Raw genomic sequence first — 19,568 nt, 5'->3', positions numbered from 1 at the left:
GGGAGGGAGGGAGGGAGGGAGGAAGGAAGGAAGGAAGGAAGGAAGGAAGGAAGGAAGGAAGGAAGGAAGGAAGGAAGGAAGGAAGGAAGGAAGGAAGGAAGGAAGGAAGGAAGGAAGGAAGGAAGGAAGGAAGGAAGGAAGGAAGGAAGGAAGGAAGGAAGGAAGGAAGGAAGGAAGGAAGGAAGGAAGGAAGGAAGGAAGGAAGGAAGGAAGGAAGGAAGGAAGGAAGGAAGGAAGGAAGGAAGGAAGGAAGGAAGGAAGGAAGGAAGGAAGGAAGGAAGGAAGGAAGGAAGGAAGGAAGGAAGGAAGGAAGGAAGGAAGGAAGGAAGGAAGGAAGGAAGGAAGGAAGGAAGGAAGGAAGGAAGGAAGGAAGGAAGGAAGGAAGGAAGGAAGGAAGGAAGGAAGGAAGGAAGGAAGGAAGGAAGGAAGGAAGGAAGGAAGGAAGGAAGGAAGGAAGGAAGGAAGGAAGGAAGGAAGGAAGGAAGGAAGGAAGGAAGGAAGGAAGGAAGGAAGGAAGGAAGGAAGGAAGGAAGGAAGGAAGGAAGGAAGGAAGGAAGGAAGGAAGGAAGGAAGGAAAATTTATTTACAGCTGTGAAGAAGCAATGTCTGTTTTAAATCACTACTTAGGATGCTATGCAAAGAAGGAGTCTGCAGAGAGAATGAGTTCTGGCACTTTAAGCTATTCTTATCTCACAAGCACAGGAATTTTACAATCTTTTTCTTTAGGTAGGCCAGCTAGTGAAAGAAAACCATGTCAGTTATAATTGTCCATCTTTTACTTGCACAATTAATGCCAGTGCTTTTAAATTCCTTATTTGTTCTAAAATTCATTTGTGCAGCATCACAAACAAAATGTCAGCAGCCACTTAAATTTTATTCAGAAAAATGGTTCTACTTCAGTTATCAGTAATAGATCTAAGAATAACGTAAGAAAGTGAGCCATTTTCTAAAGAATACTTTAAAAAAGCAAGGTTGTCTGTTAAAGTCTCACACCATTGAGAGCACTTGGCATTTCTTCTTGTCAGCATCAACAACATTATGATTTTTTGTGTAGTATTGAACTTATTATTGTACACAGAGACACTAAATTTCTACCCTCAGATGAAGACACATTTATCATTAGCATTTCCAAAGATACAGGGAATCATGGCATTTCCCTTGACCTTAAAAAATCCTGTATTTACATTACTACTCTTCTTTTTCTGGAAAGTAAGCTGTTTTTACTAGCCATGTGATAAGTGGTACACACTAAACTAAATCATAAACAGGCCAATTAGGATCAGTCTTGAGTTTTGGGTATCAGTTACAAATTATCATTTTTTACATTCAGCTGTACCTGACTACTCCATTCCTTGAATAATTCCAAAAGAAAATGAATAGGCTTACCCACTTTATAAATTATATGTTAAACACAAAGTTAAACAGAGTGAAATTTTCTTCATATTTCAGTTGGAAATGGTGTTATTTTTTTTCCCATATAACCTTTTTTGTTGTGGTATACCTACTTTCCTTCACTGAAGCAACACAGGAAAATGTGAGATTGTCTGTAAATCCAGTTTTGTCCAAGAAGGTCAAATGCAACTCCAAATAGTCTAACATGGCCCCAAGCAGTCTAGTGCGTGAACAAGTTTTAGAATATTAAATTCCTAAACTCAAACTAGGAGACTAGCTAAACTTAGAGCACACTTCAAGAAGATGTCTTCATCTTGCTTGGATGTTTTAGATGTTTTAGGGGACCAAAATTCCAGGAGTTCCCATTTCTTAAGCAGTGGAGGTGACACTAAACATACATGCAAAAAACTGTCATTTTACTCAATCCTTTGCACAAATTGAAAAAAATAGTGTAATTTTTCTGTTATAGGGAATTTAAAGTAAATTCAATCAATTGAGAAGGTCTAATAAATAAGAGTAATAATCAAAATAAATAAAAATAAAAAAACCCTTTCAAATTATCAGAAATTGTTTACAATGCCCATTGGAACCATTTTCCCAAACAAAATACAACTGGAAATGTTTTCTTTTCCTTCACTTCTGTGTCACTGGTAAAGATGACCTATCACAGATCAATTTCCCACTGTTTCCAACCATTTTTCTTCCAGGCTGCACATTGCAGCTTCCCACTTTCAACAAAAGAAAGGATTTAGAGATCAAGGAATATTGATTTTATTCTAAAGTCAATGCCATATATCCTAAGTGTGCATCAAACAACAAAACTTAATTTACCATCATGCACATGAGACAATTAAGGACAAACCTTTCTGTCAGAACTGCTGTTCAGAAACAGAAAATAGGCCAAATAACCAAAACCTAACAAGACTGCCAGATTAACTATTGATGAAAAGTGGAAAAGCTGACCCATCAAAAATTATTATAAATACAAAAGTCACATTAATTCACTTTATTTAAATTCAGTGTTTCCCCTATCAACTTTTCTCAAAGGTATCTCACTCCAGCACATAACCTAAGTTTTTCATGCTTTGCTTGGTTGTAAAATAACTACCATGTACAATACTGATTGTCATAGAGACTCAAAAGTCTTTATAGGTCTTTATTAATCTAATTTAATTCTAAATGTACTTGTGAGTACATGTACTTCAAAATACAAACAAAATTAATTGTTTCTTCAGTACTGCTTTGCGTATTACAGTGGCTCTCAATCATGTTATAGATTGTCAGTCATATGTTGAAGATTTATTTGTATTTATTTCTGTTCTGATGTAAAGAATTGTTTAAAATATGTTGCATCTGTAAAAATGCAGTACTAGTAGTAGTAGTAGTAGTATTAATAGTAGTAGTGGTCAGTATATTCTTTTCCACAAAAATGGAGATACCCCACTAAATTAAAGAAAACTCCTTGCTTCTGAGTAGAGAAAGAGACTGAAGGTGGAAAGTGCATGAAGGAATTTTCGTTGTTCTTTTCGTTCTTTGTACTTTCAAAAAATATAGATTTTCTTCCCAAAAAGAATACAGAACACCCTGCTGCTGCTAATAAATAGTAGGATGCATTTTGCCTGTTGTCCAAAAAACCCGCTTTTGTCACTCTTAGTCCTGAGCAATATTTTATTTCAAAATTAGAGCAGCATTTTTGCTGCGTTAATAAATGGCAGGTCAGAATTGGTGTCAATTTATTAGCCGCATTTAGAAGTCCATTCTTGTGAAATGTAATTTCAAAAGTGGAATTTTTCAGCTTTTGTCACAATCTTCTCCTATGCAAAAATAAATTAAAATTGTTAATATATAAAAGTTCAAGATAGGTGAGATTTCAAAGACTAATCCCTGGGAAAAATAAAACAGAGTATCAAAAAAACATTTACTCAATTCTACTAGGTTTTGGGGTGGGAAGAGTAATACAAAGGATGAGTGTCATGGTGAAGTCTGGAAAGTTACTTAAATGCTTTTCAAACCTACTTTAGTCCTGGCTATGAATATGCTATGAATCCATTGTTCAAGAAAGATATTCTTCCTGACAAAATAAATGAAATCTGTCTTGATTGACAGCTATGACAAAAAGTTCTCCTTGGCATCTGTGGGACCAGGATTTTTCTATAGGGATCTGCCCTGCCTCTTATTTCCTATCAGTTCACGAAAAAAATGGCCTTATAGCTAGTTGCTTTGGCCTGAAACGAAATGGTATTTACCCCAGAAAGGATCTGCATTAATCATATTTGGCTGGATATGAAGGCATTCACCTACACTATAAACAGTTTTATGTGAGATAATGAAGGACTTTTGTACCCCCAGATCACTATATCTCCCTGATAATAAGACAACTTGCCAAAATAATTTTGATGAAATAACATGAGCGTGAATTAATGACTTTTCATTAATGTTATAAAATGCAAGGGTTTCCTGTTATATGAGCAATAGTGAGACAGAAGTTTAAGATAGCCAACTAGCTTAACTGAATATGAAGATCAGAGGAGGACAATGTTGATGAATTAAAGATTTTAGATATTATAGATGGTTTTTCACACTGTAAAACACTTTGCACTGATTATAACACAAAATTGTTACGCTTATGGAGATGCATCTTACTGGATTTGCTTTTATGAGTGGCATATTCCACATTTGCAGCACACCTGATAAGCTGACCTAATAAGGTGGACATTTGTAGAAGTGCGTCCTTTCTGTGACTGCCTAAGGACACCTGGGTCACAACAGCAGTGTCTGACTACTTATAATGAACAGAGTCATTTACAGCACAGAGCATTTGAAAAGGTATATGCCTATAGGGATGTATTTGTAAGAAAGCTGCTCCCTCTGTTTGAATCCATTCATTGGGTTTGGCTAATAGCCTCAAAATTTAATATTGTTTCTGTGTGAATAGACAGCATTCTTGATTAGAAGTTTAACAACTGGGATATATGAGGATATATCACAATCATCACCCCTCCTGCTGACAAAAATAATGTCTGGAAATCAAGGACAGTTTTATTTTCCAGGAAAAAAGACTGATTCAGTACTTTTAAATGGCTAGTTTTGCATCTGGTTAATTAATAAATTATTTTACTGCTGTATGTGTAGATTTATATTAATTTGGATATAAAAAATATATCTCTGTTTGTCATGCAGACAATCTTTAGCTGTATTTCTCCTGACTGTAGTAAACTTCCAGATTACTTTATCTGCCTTTAATACTTGTTACACTGTAGAAATATGCATGTATGTACAAACATTAACAGCTTTACAGTGAAGCAAGGATTAAAGAGGCTTTATCCTTTTATCTCTTCCATCATTATCAGCCACATGGTATGAGCTCCTGTATTACATGAAAAAAAGCATCCCCTGCATTTAGATTATGGTAGTGTATTCTTATAAACACAGCACTTCTGTTTATTAGTTCTTTATGTATGATTAATACTGTAACTCGAAAAAAACCTAAAAAACAAAACAAACAAACAAAAAAAAACCCACCAAAAAACCAAACAAACAAAAAAACCCTGTTTTAGAAATTTTGGCTGACAGCTTGTCCATATAGTTACAGGCAAAATAAAATATTTGCTCCATAGCTGGAGATCACCTCAGACAAGGAATAGCCTTTCCACACAAGCTTAAAAAAAGGCAGGTCAAGAAAGGTATGAAAACAATGTTCACACTGTGAAACTCCCTTTGGGTACATAAAGAGCATTGTATAGTCTGAGTTCAGACTTAGGTTAAATTAGTTGAAGGCAACTAAATAGCTTTGGGTGTATTTATTGCATTTTTTTCACCACTTGCATGAAGGTAAAATGGTCTTAGAACAAGGAATAAGTTGGACTCAGGAGTTTTTTGGTTTTCAAATGTGATTTAGGCCAACAAGGAAAAATACCTGCAAGACTAACAAGAACAGACCCAAATGAAAAGTTTGTGCTGCAGTTCCACCGATGAGCTGAAGTCCTTCCTGCTGGTGGCAAAAAACAGTTGCACAGTCCCACAATGAATCTACATCATACAAGATGTCTATAAAGTCCTAAGTAGCACACTGCTGGGTTAGAATTGATGGGTACCCTTCTCCAGAAATATTCTATCCTTTCTGCTCCTAAAGCTTCTTATAGGTTTTCATAACAAATTTTGTTGCTGTCATTGTTGTTACTGTTATTTCTACTAGTATTATTATTACTACATTTCAAGATCTCTGTTTTATGAGAAATAAATTGACATTTTTGTGTAAGTTAAACCGGACTGTGGATTTTCCTTTTTGAGATTTTTTTCAGTTTTGAGGGGATTTTGTAGATGAAAATTTAGTTATTTACATGACACTATGGACTATTTTCTTCAGTCTTTCAATATAATTTTTTTAAAAATCTTATTCATATGCATGGAGTCTTACATACCTAAAGTATACTCCACAGAGAGAATGCTGATATCCAGCCAAAAAGGTGCATGGGTTACAATCACAACCTACACAGTTGGGAATCTGCAGGTAGAACAAAGCAGAACACAGACTCTTCAAGATGAAAACAATTGTGTGAAGTGATGCAATTCCACTGCCTTTAATATTACAAAATCTTTTTAAGTGGAAAAAGTCAGAATCCTAAACTAGCTCTGTAAACCCTTATCTGTGGTGGGCTTTCCCAAAACAGCAAAAAGAAGGGTTTTGTAAATCCTGTGTTAAAAATATAAAATTATATAATTTTTTTTTCTGAGCTAGTCAGAACTTGCTTGATTTCAAAAAGGAATTAAAATCAGGCAACTTTTTGGAATGCAGTTTCTAGCAGGAATGTTCACCTGCTTGTAGATAGACAGTGATGCTGCTGCAGCTGCTTCTATTCATTATACTGTATTTCATGCTTTCTTCACTGTCAGCCTTTTATACATTGATTCAACCATGTTAGGGAAGGACTTACGCACTACAGAAGCACATTTCTGACCTTCTCTGGGCTTACAGCTGTGCACATGAGTGCAGAATCTGTCCTAATGAAACACAGGAGAATTTACTGAAAGAATTCTTCTGTTTGTCCTTCTGATTTAATTTTTTCTATTTTCTCACTTATCAAATGAAGCAATAGCTTTCTTCCATAACTTCGGTAGGGAGTTAATTCCCAAGATTCCCACTGTGATACTTCCAAGTTCCTGGGAACTTACATTCCTGCCAAGAGCAAAACCATTTAGTAAATCTCTAAGAGCTTTTGTAAATAGGATGCCACAGAGCAAATTAATCAGACATTCAAAGCAAATAGCTGAGAGGTTTGGTAAACTAGATTTATAACACTGCAGACTGTTGATATCTATATATATCTCTCTATATATATATCTATATATATCTATACATATCTATACATATCTATATATATCTATGGATATATAAAATATGATTGATAGATAGATAGATAGATAGATAGATAGATAGATAGATAGATAGATAGATAGATAGATAGACACACACAAACACACATATATATCTATATTTATTTATATATATGCACTTGCATTACAGCCAGGAAACTATTCATGCCTGGGACTACTGCATTATTAGTCACAGCACTGTGACCTCTCACCCCTAGTGATAAAGTACACAGGTCAGAATTGACAATACATACTCATGGCTGATCATGGCTGCCAGTTATTGATCCAAAGAGGGGGAAAAAAGAAAACTTTGCAGGAAAAAACACTGCTCTGAATTACAAACATGGATTCTCCTGAGACTCAGCAACTGTCTGGGTTTTTCCCACTGGAGCTGGAAAGCAAAAAGTGAGTTCAGCTAGTATTTAATATCAAGTGAATATGGTGTTTAATCAATACTATTCTGCTTTTGTTCCACAATGTGGAAAGCAGTGTCTATTCATTCAGTAAAGGTTAATGCCAAGGGTCAAGTGATTTCACACTCTCTGTAGGATCCACAACATTTCAGTAGTTCAGATGCCTTGGACAATGATGACTCAGTTAGACTGATTTATTGCCACTCTAAGGTCCTGCTTAATACTGAAGTGCTATCTTATGATAATACCTCAGAAAATAGCACTGATAAAAAAAGAGGCTATAATTACCTACATTTTGAAGTAATGTCTTCATCTCTAACATCCAATAAAGATGTAAGGTCCATTTAAAATTATATGCTCCTTCTATTAGCAAGTCAGTTAAATCAGCTATTATCAGTGTTCCTGGGTTTATGAAATGCTATCTATGCAAAAGGAATCTGGCTGATACATTGAGAAAAATGCAAATTGTAAGCAAATCTAATACTGCCCTAATAAAAAATTCTCTTCTAAGAAGACTGATTAATAAGGCAAAAAAGGGGGGAAATTTTAAGACAATGTAGAATAAAAATATAACAAACACATATATTCTAATTGGGCTTTAGTATATATTGTATTTTTCTTTCCCTAAAATTTCTACTTTTAGGCTAGATAGGCAAAAAGAGGAAGACTATAAACTCCCCCTCAATATGATACACTGAAAGTAACATTAGGTGGGATCATCGTCTAAGTGAGAATGTATTTGACTTTGTCAGGGCTTCTAATTTTGAACATGTTAGGATCCCTGCTTATTATTCAGCAATGTCTTATTCAAGATGTGTTTTATATAATGAAAGAAGTTCAGATGTCACTAGGAAAAGAGTGGGAGAAGAATTAATTGGAAAGCTTATCAGACAAAGGTAATTTACAATCCAAATCTATCTAATATATCTTTGAATGGCGAACATAACAATCAATTAGCAAAATGAAATAAATTCTGCAAACTTCACTGAAGATATCCTATTATTATAAGTGGGAGGATATTTGGAACAGTTAATTTCTCCTTATTTTAGGTTCTAAGTATGCAAAAATCCTTTATGTGAATTTTCAACATCCTTCTCTCCCCCAGTTACAGATATTTAGAAAGTTTTTCAGACTTGTTTTAAATAATGGAGTCATGTTTTCAGTAACACTGAATATATAGATATAAAAGAAAGATATTTTAATGTGAATTAAAAAGAAAATTCATTATTAAATCTGTGGGATACTCTGTTGTTTTACAAAAAAAAAAGATTAATCAGTATTAAAAAAAAGACAAAATGTTCTTTGCTATATTGAAAAATAGCTAGTTTTTACAAAAAATATACATTACATGGCAACCACTCTCCTCTCTTTGATGGAATAAATTGTTACTGATAATATTAAATGTTTCAGTAAATTTCTTTCCACTCTTTGACTGCTCTGAATAGGAAATGTCAAAAATATCATAGAGGGCTAAGAATGATGCTGAAATAATATACTTAAAGACCAAAACAGTCCCACTAAGACCCTGTGCTTTATTTTATAGATTTGAAAAGCTCTAAATAGTTCACAGTTCCAAGCAACAGATTTAAAATATCTGGCATCTGTTGAGTTTTTCCTCTCCCAACAAGGTTTCAAAGTCACAATCTGAAATATAAACCCCTACCACCCTTCTAGTTAAAATTTCATACAGAAGTTTCAATGGCAGTAGCTATCATACTTCAGAGATATTAAAAAAATCTAGAAGAGAAAAATAGAAGTTTACCTACTTAAAAATAACAGAAATTAAAAGCTAAGATTCTTTGTGTTAGAAAGGAAAGATAGAAAAGAAAGCTTGTTCACTTCTACAAGAAACTTTCTTTAATTTTTTTTTAAATAAGAATGCCTTGGATTACCTCAGTTTGTGATAACTGACTTTTGTCACACTAAATCAGACCACTCCACCATTAAGTTCAGAATCTTGCCCTCAAGCCTAGTGGATGCCCAGTCTATCAAACTCCAATAGGAGCATCTGTGGAAAACCAAATATTCTTGCTGACCCTGTTGCATGTGTGAGTCTCCACTTTGGAGAAGGAACTTTACTAATATTATTTTTTTCTGCACAAATTAGTATTAGATATTTTTTGCTGCTAGAGCTTTAAAACTTAGCATTCATCAATTTTATATACAGAAGTGTACAAAATGCTATCTGTCTTAATCCCAAATAATTTTATCATGACTACATACAGGCCCAACTCATACATAATATAGAGCTTTGCTCTGAATGGGAATAGCTATATATATCTGCAATATCCCAAAGTCATAATAAAGAATCAGACTTTTTGCACCACTTAGTGAAATAAGCAGGCTGGGAAATATGAACATGGAAAAATTGGGCCAAAACCTGTTGCTAGAAAATTTAGCATAACTGTATGATCTAATCATTCAAATATTTCAGCTTTAATCCAACAACAGACTGCATATTCTTTATCTTTTGGATGTTGCAGTAGAATTCTTGTACAGCAGGCATTTTGTAAATTAAGTTTTTAAAAATTATAAGTTCTAGAGTGAAGGGAATGGCCTTTCAGACCAAGATCCCTGTAATACCAAGAATTTAAAAAAAAAAAAAGAAGAAGAAAAAAAAACTTGCCTAAAATTAAACTTCTGAATCCATATTTAGGCAATTAAATAAAAGGCATAATTATGAAGACTGCTAAACAACCAGGAGCACCTATTTTACTTGGTGTTGTCCTACTGCAGTAAGGGCAGTGAACTAGCTGGCTCCTGAAAAATGAGTTTTCAGCCTATTTAGGCAAAATACTTGCTTTGTGACAGAGTGTAACATCAGTGAGATTTATACAAGCAGATGTAGCTGCTTTTTATATACTGAATTGTACAGAATGATTTCGGCTCTCCATTCATGTGCAAGTTATATATGATATGAATGAACACATGAATCAATCATGGATAAAGTGTTTATTACAACTCCATTGCTAGTTTTGATTTATATTCTTCTATTTTGTTTTCTTCCATTTTCATAACTTTTTTTGAAATCTTTATCTGTGCATGACTTTGGGGTTTGGCAGGCACTTGAAGTTTAGTCATATAACACTATCAGAGTGCAAGAAAATTAAAATATTATCAATACAGTTTTTCCCACTATTACAAAATTTTAAAATAATTATTTAAGAATTTAATATTTAAAAAACACAAGTACTGATTTCATATTACCATGGCATCTGAAAAAGACAGTCAAAAGAATGGAAAAGTAAATCTTATTTATTTTTATGAAAATAGCTCATTATTATAGATTATTTTGTTAAGACATAGTACTAAATACATCCAGAAGTAAAAAACAAAACAAAACAGAACCCCAAAAAAACCAAAAACAAACCCAAGAACACCCCAAACCAAAGTAATCTGAATTCTGCTCCAACAACTAGTGTTTCTCTAGCTGTAAAGTACAAGACAGTAAAAGAAATCTGTCAAGGCTCAGAATTCTTATGGGACAGGTTTCACTGCAGGACTGAAACATTGATTTGCAGGAAACATAAAAAAAAATCTTTTCTAAATGAGGCTATCACCAAACCTTGACATGAAATCTTTTCTTCTAGAATTGTTGTTCTTTTATTGAAGTGTGCAATGGATTTCATACACTCAGGTGCAACCTGTTGAGAAAGCATATGTGCATCTCTAATCTCTTAAAATTTTCAATTGGAAGTCTCCAACTGTTTAAGGTTGACTTCTAGTGACCTGGAAGATTCAACAGCTAATGCATAGCTCAGCATACTGAGCAAGACTGGAATCCTAACTGAACCTACTGAGTGACTTTGGAAAGACAAGACAGTTTATGCTCCCAGCTGCACAACAGTAGAGCAAATGTGGCTTTTCATATCATTATGAGTTGCAATGAACACCACAGCAGGGATAAGCAAGCTCTCAGAAATTACTCAGGTGATATCATGTTATAACTGGTTCAGTCAGAAGAACTGAAACCAAGACAGATTAGCAAATCTAAGCAAAAAAATCAGTCTAATAAAGAGTATGTATCGCTTACCTTCTTATTTCATTTTTTTCAATAATTTCTGCAAGCATTTATTTATTTGGGAAGTGCTGATCACCATGAAGGAGACTGTAGAAAAGAAGAATTTCCCATTATTTTCAGATCTAATGAAAATTCTCACCTAATCTCAAAACTGTCATACCATTTTTAAAGTCCTATTATTCTCTACATTTTGTTCACTGTCCACAATGTCTGAAACAGGAACTTATGGACCTGTAAGGCAAATCACCTCCTTTACTCATAGTTTTAATATCATGTCTCTCAAGAATGTACCCAATGTATACCTCCAGTCTTTGCTCAGTTCCCTGTAATTTCAGTTTCTGTCCTGCTTCCATCCTGGTGGCCATGACAAAGCATCCCTCAAACCATGGTACCTCTTGCTGTCTCCTCTCTGTTATATATAACAGGGCTCACTGGTGAGTGCAGCATCCTGAATCCTGACCTCAGGAATATTCAACAACCTTGCAAATTTTCCTCACCTGTGAAGTAGAGGGGGAAAAATACATCACACGCAGCCTGGGTCTGGTTTTAATATCTGCAGATTTTGAATAGACATGTTATACAAATATGTCATTCTTTAGGACAAAAGCCAAATAAGTGCAAATACTGTGAGTGAGGCCCCACAACTTCATTTCTTGACTGTGATTATCAAATTGCACGTACTTAAACTAGATGACGAGGAATTGGAACTCTCTCTGAGTCAGTCAAAGACAGTGTGGTTTATCTAGCTTGGATAAAGAAGCCTTTAATCTTTACATGCACATTATTTGTTCTGCCATTGCACAGTGCCCACCATGGTGAGACCCTCATCTAGAGCTAGAGCAGACAGACTGTATAAAATGGAGAAGCTCTTACCTCTTTTCATAACTGATGATTTATCATCCTCTCAGGCATTTAAATACTGTGCTTGTTCATAATGCTGACTGAAGATCAAACGGGCATGCAGACAGCCTCCCTCCACAACCTCCCATCCTTCTCCCCACACAGCTGTTCACATCATATTTGAGGTCAGTCCAGTAAAAATTACCTCAGCTTTGCTACAATTTCTGACAATACTGTACTGTTTGGCTGCCAGCACAAACAAGCTGCCATCACATCCCCAGGATCAGGGAAGATTTTAAATTTCAGTCAACTTGGTCTTATTTGTTTTCTTTAGCTAAAGATGAGGAGGTGTCAAACTACACAATTTCCATAGCTGTCAAGGATGTTTTTGAACATGCAAATCTGCAGTACATTTTATCGCAAACATTGCAAGAAGCTTTAAAACCAGGACATATGAAATATGTATACTTTTTATTTGTTAAAAAAAATCTATGTCAGCATATAGGCCTTCACCCTGAATATCACTGTATTTCTGTCTCTTTTGTTTTGTAGCCAAATGGAAACAATAAAGCATCAACAGCATTGTCAGCTCCTTCGATTTATCTTGTTTCAGCCTTTTATTATATACAGACATGAAGAATGTTATTCTTACTCAGTTTTTATTTTGCTTACAAGCCTTGAAATTTTCTGATGATGTGATCTAATCTCATATACCAGGCCTAATCTACCCTATCAAGGAGGTATCCAAGAGAGGTTGGTGTACAAGGCAGCTGCTTGTCTAACATCCTGAGGGATGATGAGCAGTCTGGAAGGTACTGGGTTCATTTATCAGTTGTCAGATACACACTAGTCTTCCTCACTTGTGATCATACCGTCAACCCACAATCCAGAAAACATCTCACTATGGTGTGTTCAGCATCTTAAGAGTGAGTAAAAGATGTCAGCATCTTTTCACTTAATGCATGAGAAACTGTTTATAATAACTAGATAATTATAGCTAAATCTTTCCAACAGCCATCACCATTAATTAAAGTTCGTTTGGGCAAACAAATACATTTAATATTAATGGACTTATAATCAAATGCTTTTTAGGAAATGTGTGTGTAAACACCAAATTAATTTAATTTTGGGGTAAATGCATACAAAGTTTAAACTGATTTCATTTACTTTAGGCTCACAGGCATCTTTAGCTCTTTTACCCAATGCTGTGCTCTCCACTCTCTACACAGACCTCAGTGGCTGTTGGTGCACACAGGGGCAGATATGGTGGTGATTCTGTCAAGCCTGATGCTGAAATTTGAATTCTTCCAGCTGTGTTATAAACATATGTAACATGGATCTTGTACTCACAACAGAATTGTGCTCTTTTCATGAGCAAACACTCTGAGTTTTACCTGCTTAGAAGTTTCCCTGGTTAGAATTGGAGATTTCATGTTAAATGGGCTACAATAACAAGAGAAGATTTGAAATGCTAATGAAAGACCCAGACAAAAGAGACTGAAGGATCTGTTGGAGAAACTGCAGAATCAACCAAGATGCAGAGAAAGACAGTAAAAAGAATACAGTGTTTATCTCTACTGTGGTGTGTTGCCTTCATCAGGCAGAAATGTTGAAGACTATTCCCTGCTTTTAAGCCTTTAGTTTAGGTTCATTTTAAGACACTTATTTTGAATAAGTGAGATCACTGTGTTCTGGTTACAGAACCCCTATACAAAATATCATGTTTCCCCACTTCCCACATGAAATAAACATACAAGAGCAAAATAGACAAGATTTCTTATTATATTTGGCAGCTAGTCTTATGACTCATTGCCAATATACATTTTTTCTAGAAACACATTTGTTATAGTATATAGAGAATGTTAAAACCTTTAAATCCTAGAATAAGACTAAGATGAGCACAGCTATTTCCAGTACAGAAATACAGTTGTCAAAAAAATAAGAGTGATTCAAATACTGCCCTTTTACTTTTTTTTTTTTTTTTTTTTTTTTTTAAGGACAAGAATCCTCTGTGCTCCCTCAGACATCTTCAAGTGGTTGTTGAAATGTATTATTCTGCATGTTTAATACCACATAGGACTCTGAAGAGATGAAGTTATACAATGCCTTAGGCAATTATGAACAAGGATTATAGGGAAAAAGAAGGCTGCAGTGTAGAGAATAAGCAGTATGATATAAGCAAAATATTTGATATTTAGGGCAACAAAATTAATACCATGCTGTCTTGACTATCACAATGCAAGACATAATTTCTTTTCTATGCATCTCAGATCTATTTGTCTGAACCAGCAATGTTCAAATTGATTTATGAAGCCATTATTGATTTGTGGAATGTGACTTAAAATCTCAGCAAACACTGAACAATCTGTGAGAAACTCTTAAATACTGAACATATGTAACTAGACATCTCAATTTAACAACCAGACGTACATTTAACAGCATTTATATCTAGGCACTTAATGGATCAATTCCCACTGTTTGTGTAATGTAAAAATAAAAAAGGCTTATTAAATGACAAGCTTTCCCTGGTTTGTGCTAATTAATTATATACTGCATCTGACTGCTAATTTAGTGGGGAAATGCAGCCCAAAACTATGGTTTCTGCATGAACTTTGCCTCAGCACCACCTAATTCTGCTCAGAGTGCAGCTGCGACCTGCCTCTGAACGACAGCAGTATTAAATTAGAGCACAAGGCCATCAATTTAATAAGTACTGTAGCAGGTAATTTGAATAAGGACAGTATTAGTATTCTGCCAGTGCACAACTAAAAGCAGCTGACCTTTCAGACCAGAGAAGATCCTTGAACACATCTAGCTGAATCGGTGAACACAGTAATAATCTGACCATATTAAGAGTGCCAAGAGAGACTTTTACAGCTCTGCACCCATTACTATATATCAGCTATTCTACAGAATATAAGAACACTTTATGTACAGAAAAACAAGGTTATAAATAGAACAAAGGCAATGTGAAAGATATATTTCAAGTGGCACATTTGAAAATTTTCCTTATTACCTTGATTTATGGTATAAAGAATGTAAAATTAATCAGTGCACATAAAAATGCACTATGAACACCCACATAATAACCCAGTGACTTTTTACCACAAATTTAGTACCAAGAAGAATACAAGTATGTGTTCTATAGTAAAAGTAAAGCACATAAAATTATTTTGCCGTCATATCTGTTCTAAAAACAGAAATATAAGAAGAAGATAGCATTTTGTCAGGAGAAAGTGAATGTTTTTCAGCTAATTGACAAGGTTTTTTTGAGATTTATAACTGCAATAAAAAATCCCTAACAACAGATTGTTGGTGTAGTTACATCACTAAGTGAAATTCCACTTAGTGGAATCCACTCTGAGACGAATAAGGAGGAGTTTTTTTGCAAGGGTTTGCTTATAAAAATTAAAAATCACACATTGATAGCAACAGAAGAAAAATCATGATCATACCCATGTGACTGAGGGAAGAACAATCTGTATGAAAAACCAGAACAACAATTTTTCTGGTTTGTTCATTTTGTGAAGAATTGGTGGCAGAGGGAGTTATTTTCTTTAAGCATGTGAAGGGAAGGTTTTTAAGAGTAGATAATAGCAATCCATCAGAGATATATTCTAGAAGATCTTTTTAAATAGGAGTAGGGTTTTCCATAACACCTAACGCCTATTTGTCAAAATGTCCTTTTAAGTAATTCTCAGAATGATGTAGTGGAAAAGCACACTACGATACCAGAATGGCTCCAGAACCTGGGACACACAGTAAAACCTGTCTGAGGGTCCTGTCTTTTATTTTCTTCCTGAAAGACATAGTTTAGGCCCTCAGGTCCTGCCATATCCACCACTTATTTCAGAAATGGTCGTGCATTAATGTACTGTCAGAGATCATACAAAAAACTGTTTACCAATGCATGACTGAAATGTTTAGCAATACTTGATGCCCCTCAAACTGGCAGGTCATTTATTTTCAATGACATAAACCTTTTTAACATGATTTTCCTAGACCTTAACATAGAATTGCACAAAAAAAAAAAAAAAAAAAAAAAAAAAAAAAAAAAAAAAAAAAAAAAAGTGAAGTTTAAAAGCAACACTTCTGTGGACATATGAATTGCTAAACAGCTATGAAAGAATTTATATTTCTTTTGTGTCATAGTGCATGCTGGCTTTTGAAGCATTACTTGCAAATATTTGACACAATCTGAGCTTTTAAATCTGTCGTCACAGCAAACAGATATAAGTTCATTTTGGACATTTACCTTTTATCCTCCCAAGCTGGAGCTAATGAGAGCCACCCATTCAGGTTGGCAGTAAGACTCAGCAGAAGAGCTATGCATATTTATGCAGACTCCTGGAAACTGACAGAGTTTGTCGCATCTCCTCAGAAGCCAGTTCAGAATTTCAGACCATTTTTACTTTTCTTAGTACTGGCAGGAAAATGGACCATATTTGGAGGGGCAATTGATATTTCAGTACTATTGCAATACTAAACACATTTTTCATAGCAGTAACCAGGCATACATCATATTGACAGACAATTTACAAAATGGTATTGTTCAGTTAAAATATGCGTAAAGCATTGTGGGCTATATGAAATATTTATGTACAGATGCAAATAGCAGGCTAGAGGACCCCTCTGGGGCAGAAGGTGTCCAGTCTGGAAGGAACACAAAAACAACATGGAGGATAAAACAACTGGTATGAAAATGGGAGGTGACTTGCTGCCTATAAAATAATGCGATCCTCACCTATGGTTTCACAACATTTCCTATATTCCACAGTATTTTCACCATGAATTTTTATTTCATTCTCTACATATTTTTTCATTCTATACATATTTCAGATTTAAATAAGGATATTGTCCCAGATTACAAGTTTAACAAGTATGAAAGTGAGGTCCTTGGTGGGAGAAAAAAAGGCTCAAAAATGGAACAAAATATTTAAAAAGAGACCAAAACTGAATGATGACCAGGGATTAGACAAACAGGACCATGTGACTCCAGGTTTGTTTGCTTGTCTATCCTAAATGCTGGTCTAATTCATGCCTTTACTTAGTAATAGGCTAAATGCAATGGATATATCTACATCCAGCCCATCCTTAATGAAAAGGTCCATGAAAACAAGGAATGATAATTTATTGATTGATATTAGAATAAAGGAGGAAGATGAGAAAGAATGAGATATATAGGGGATTGAGATGTCTAAGGAAAAAAATATTCCTTTCCTCCCCCATCTATTTCAGCCTGTGCAGATTCTGCATTTACCCAACATCAGACTTGCTTTCTCTTCGTTTCCAGGGTTAAATTAATGCTGGAAATTTAAAATAATGAAGTAGGCTTATAAATCAGCATTTTTTTCAGAAAAAAAAAAAGAAAAAAAAAGTTTTACAAACTCATTTGAGTTTTCTCTCTAATATACTCATCGTTCATACCACTTTACTTTCATCTTTTCTTATTTCCCACAGTTTAAAAAAAGGTGTTGTTGCACGTTTAAGCCACAGACGACTGAGTGCAATGTTAAAACGTTACACAAAAGACACATGGCAAGGTATTTACACTTACACTACATAAAACTTTAAACTTACACTACATAAAAATGGAGTATAAATGGGACATGATTCATTCACAAATAGAGCCTTTAGTCTGATTTGTGGTGGTAAGCATGCTGTCACAGACTAAGAATGTATTAAATTACCTTTTCTGCAATTATTAAAATTCCTTCTCCACCTTACAAGTGAAGTTAATTTCAAGTGCGAAGAAACTCCCCAGTGAGCTTTCCCATCAAATATTTCATAACTAAAAAGTTAAATACATCTGCTAAAAGGGGACAAGTAATAGTATAATCCATTTTATTTTAAAAAGGCATGCAATTTCAGAAAGTACTAATACTAATAATATAACCACCTAGTTTAAATGTGATACTGTAACATACCTTACCTGCCCGTCTGCATATCTAACATCCACAGTAGCTCTACGTACATATGGTATAGCTTAGCAAAAACTGCTTAACTTTAGAACTATAGAGTTTGAGATCAGTTTTAAAACAGCCAAGCAGAAAATTATAATTGCTGCAATAAATACTGATTTTCTTCAGGGCATCCATGTCATATTAGAAAAATTCAGTGTCTTAGCTCCACTTAATTAGGCAACTCATGTTTTCACTAACTGAAATGGGAAAAAAGTAGTCTATAAATTTGTTAATTAACTAAATGTATTCTGGCATTTCTGGTACAGCTACAGTTCTGGAGAGAAAGAAGCAAAAGGGTGAAATCCCAGTATATAGTACAGTGGAAGTATAATGATGAACTTATCTTTCTAGACAAATATATTATTTTTCATTGCTAAACCTGAAGATCTCACAAAAGATACAATAACAACCAGATCTTCTTCTTCTTCACTAGTAATATATTTTTTTAGAATTATTTTTAAGGCTGCAAGGATAAAAATAGTTGAAGTAGGAACAGTTTCAGAATGCTCAATATAAAGCAAGTTTTGCATCCAGTCCTGAATATAGCAGAAATAGCAATTTTGGTGGCTTGCTTTTTTGGCTGGCTGGTTCTTTTGGTCTCACTCCCTTGTTTTTGGATTCCAGACACTTCGGATGTGACTGCTTTTAAAGTTTTGGCTCTTGCATACTGCTGTATTGACAGGATCTTTTATTGTTTCAACTGACTGCTGCAAAGGAAGGCTGTGACTGGGATAGGTTTCTGTTGGTGTGAAGACTCTTCCCTCACCAGGACTTGTAAATCACAAGTTTGAACGGATCTGTGTTCAATGGAAAGCCAGTCACAGTATGGTATTTTTATAAGGACAGTAAAACAATTTAATTGTTTTTGTTTCTGCATTTAAACAAATAACAGAATCCTATTCCCTTTACTTCTTGTAGTAATAGACCTCTTTTTTCTGTTTCTGTACTAAGGAAATTTAATGAAGTTTTTATATTCATTGTATAATAGAATTAATCTTATCTGAATCCAGCCTTGATAGTCCCAATCATGCTTGCACCTTGGTAAGACCTCTGCTAGTCTTTATTTACCTTTTCCTCTTTATTAGTATTCCTTTTCACACAATAAATATCTTTAATGCCAACAATGGCAGACTCTCATTGACCCTATTATTTCTGTGACTCACCACAGGAGGAAAAAGCTAATCCTCATAAACATCCATATTCCTTGGCTCTGCTTCTTGGTAAAGAGCTCTCTAAAAATGCTAGAAGGCATTAAAAATGTTAAAATTAAGTCTAGACTGAGAAGTAGAAAATGGGTCACATAACAGAAAACTATTTATGAAATCCTGAAAAAACTCACATCTTGACTCTGACTTCAAATCTATTCACTGCAACTCAGGAAACCATCAAAAAACAAGGTAGGACAAAGAAAAGATCCAATGCAGGGAAAATTTTTGACAGGGAAAGTCATAGTAGTTTAGGAATGTATCAGGAAAAAAGAACATAAAAGTAACAAGATGGGGATCATACAACAAAAATCTCTGCAGTCATTAAAGGTACACTAAAATGTTTACAGAATATTTAATA

At 34.6% G+C, this 19,568-nt stretch overlaps 1 long non-coding RNA gene across 2 annotated transcripts in view; it reads right to left on the bottom strand.

Moving 5' to 3' along the window:
* LOC135290605 (uncharacterized) overlaps positions 1-12,173 on the bottom strand; it is a 24,533-nt gene extending 12,360 nt beyond the window's left edge. For both annotated transcript variants that reach the window (XR_010353364.1, XR_010353363.1), the window contains exons 1-2: positions 12,073-12,173; positions 11,212-11,286 (exon numbers count right to left, since the gene is read on the bottom strand). This is a non-coding gene — a long non-coding RNA (uncharacterized LOC135290605). The remainder of the gene's footprint in view (positions 1-11,211; positions 11,287-12,072) is intronic.
* Positions 12,174-19,568: the final 7,395 nt, after the last annotated feature.

Source organism: Passer domesticus, chromosome Z (genome assembly GCF_036417665.1).
Source record: "Passer domesticus isolate bPasDom1 chromosome Z, bPasDom1.hap1, whole genome shotgun sequence".
Classification (NCBI taxonomy): Eukaryota; Metazoa; Chordata; class Aves; order Passeriformes; family Passeridae; genus Passer; species Passer domesticus.
This window is presented reverse-complemented; position numbering and strand designations above follow the sequence as displayed.